This window comes from Cryptotermes secundus, unplaced genomic scaffold (genome assembly GCF_002891405.2).
Source record: "Cryptotermes secundus unplaced genomic scaffold, Csec_1.0 scaffold399, whole genome shotgun sequence".
Taxonomy (NCBI): domain Eukaryota; kingdom Metazoa; phylum Arthropoda; class Insecta; order Blattodea; family Kalotermitidae; genus Cryptotermes; species Cryptotermes secundus.
The window spans coordinates 781,406-784,701 of NW_019727096.1; positions in this window are offsets into that span (position 1 = coordinate 781,406).

Consider the following 3,296-nt stretch of genomic DNA (forward strand, 5'->3'; position numbering starts at 1 on the left):
GCTTTACAGCCTCTATGCACCTACAGTAACTTACTTATACAATGTCCCTGTACAGTCATACAGATATTTCGAAATGTTTTGCCAGCTGCAGCTTCATTTTTAGAAACCAACTATACTGTCACGCGTATGACTAACTATAGACGGGGGTTTGGATTGGATATTGGATTTATTGACCACTTCAACACACAACTCGTATTTACACTTATTTATAGCTCCATCGCCATATCCACACTATACAAATCACTGTTACACACACACTAGTGTTCTTAGCCTGTTACTAGACGTTTCTTAGTAACAGCTTCTAACAGTGGAATTTCTTCAGCTTCCGCACTAATGTCCTGTCTGGATGGCGGACCCCTACTGACTGACCACTTTTGCTCCAACTAAGTCTTCTATTTACAGACTAACTGACTGTAAACAGAAAACTCTAACCTTATCCCTTGCTTATAACATCTCGGCACGGACCACGTGGAAAATGCCGTTCCCTACCAGTGGTCGTCTATTCTTGTTTATTAAGAACTTCTGCCTAGCAACGGACTTCGTTCCGTTATCTGTTTCGTGGCCGTTGCCTAGAAACAAATGTTTCAGAGCCGTTCGCTAGCAACGGCTATTTTTCTGGTTCCGCAGTCCCTGCTTGAGCAAATATGCCACAATATTACATCAGACTGACTTGCAAAAACTGTGTCTGCTTACAAGTGTAAAGCAGTTCTTCAGAACTTGACTACTCTTAGAGCAAGCCACTTTTGGGTTACCACAACCCACAGTTTCTGAGTTCATTTACCAATTTTCTAAACGGATCTGTTACTTGCATCTCTCTGAAACTGCAAACACTGGATTCCTCCGAAATGTTGGCAACCACCTAAAGAACTACACGGTGTCATAGTGCAGAATATTACTGTCTAAAAGTCTGATGGCCTAAAGCCTGAATAATTTAAAGGAAAATAAAATACTTTGAAGTTTTCATGGAGAGTTAAAAAAATTTGAAACCAAGGAGAATTGACGTCAGAGAAACAATGAGAAATATTTCTTCTACTGATCATTGTTTCTTCACTGACGCGAAGAGCCCACGACGTGGCCACGTGTACAACATATATTAGTAAGTTTACTACAGAGAGGAACACGCAGTCCCGTATTTCAGATTCAGTCCTGGATGTCTCTTAAATTTGTATCACTTACCATGTAGGTTTCTTAACGGCAGCCCCCGCCTGAATTAGAAATTCCAATTAATAGCCTGCCTACTGCTCTAAGCCGTCGTGTCGTGGCTTTCTTGCGTTGAACCCCTTCCCTTCTTGAGAGCTAAGATGCATCTTCATCTGCATGGGTGTGGTGTAAAGTTGACTCGAAGTGTGGTCCATCCCCCCTTGACTTAAAACCTACCACGTGTCATTCCAATTAAAGGTAAACCTGAAATATTGTTGTTTACCGAATGAATTAAACCCCACCTTCCCATATACGGGTAGTGTGAGAGTCGAAAAACGGAGAAGAGTGGGTGGAGATCGGTGAATTGGTCCTGGCTTTACAGTTCTATTGTTCCTCACACATTTACAGGCAGGGATAGTGGCTGGAGGAAGAGACAGCAATGGAAAATCTATGTATCATCATCTTTAATACTGAAAAACAATTAATTTTCACCATGAGTGTATGTATGCGCTTCGTGTGATTATAAAAAGGAACTGCTATTATTCCCATAAGTAGAATTTTATTGTATATAAGGTAGGAACCGAGATAGCTCAGTTGGTATAGGGATAAGCTACGGGCTGGACGGACAGGATTCGAATCCCGGTAGGACCAGCAAATTGTTCTCTATTTCACAGCGTCCAGACCGGTTCTGGGGCCCACCCAGTCTCCTATCCAACGTGTACCGGGAGCCTTCTTCTCGGGGTTAAAGTGGCTCAGGCGTGAAGCTAACCACACACATCCATCTAGTACCGAGGTCAAGAACGATGGAGCTATACCTCCACTCACCCATACGTCTTCATTGCGCGGTAGTTAATTAATTCAGCAGAGAGATAAATTTACATTTACCTTACCGTGTAGGGCCCATTCATAGTGATTCGAAATATTTTATTAATAACACTTTGAGTTCTTTGAGAAGCTAAAAGTTGCTCAGCCACTCAAAGAATTCCCAGTATTTTATGGAACCCGAAGGTTCATTACCGTGATCACAAGGACAAGCCATCGGTCGCTATCCTGAGCCAGATTAATCCAGCTGACATCCTCTGGTTCAGTTTCTTTCAGATTAATTTTAATATCACTCTCCCATCTACGCTTAGGTCTTCTTAGTGTTCTTTTTCTTTAGATTTTCCAATAAAAATTTTGTATGCATTTATTTTCCATTCCATGTGTACCACATGTCGCATCCATCTAATTTGATGTTTCTAACAACATACGGCGAAGAGCATAACTTATGAAGCTCCTCATTATGTAATTACTGTTATTTATTTACTTGGTATATCATTACACTACTCTTAAAATAAAAAAGTCAGATTTCGGTCTTGTGGGATGTGACTCTGTGAAGTTCAGTAGAAAAGTACCAACTTTTCAGGCAAACTTCCTGCCTCAATTTTCAGGGTATAAGTCGGACATCTTTGAAGAGTAATCTACATTAGCACAGCTACGAAAACCTCAAATCTAAAAAAAAACTCATTTATAATACAAGCGGACTGTACTTAGTCCTCTCAGATATTTTCTGTTGGCCACGCCTTGGTTTATTTTTTGTTCTTACAAATATAGAAAATCTGAATTATTATTGCAACAAGTTGGTAACGTGCAAGTTATAAACATGTTTTATATTATAAGTCCTTCATCTTTGTAACCCCAAGCCCCTAAATATGCTGGCCTGAAAGTTGTTCTTTGGTTTGAAAACAATGTAATTTGCACGCTACTGTGCAACCATTCTTTCAGGTACAAATGCAAATACATGCCGAATTTTTACACCTGACCTCTGGGTTGCGCATGAGCAAAATCAGTGGGGCAGTAATAGCGTCTGTACATAGGGAGGGAGGGAAGATGACGCACTGTAACTCCCCTAACTAGCCAACACACCCTCTGCAGTCCTTATCTCAGTTAGTGGACTCGACCAAATCCATTGCCTATTCTGCTGTGAGCGGTCAGGTCTAAAAACACGGACAGTACTGTGATCGAATAATGGTTATTTATGGCACCATTGTGTCTTCGCGCCTGTGTGTTCTATTCAGTGAATACATGAATTATTTATGTTGACACGTTCCGATACCGATAAATTTAATGTTAGGCTGACTTGGAGTTACTATAGAGAACGGTGACCTCCACCTCAC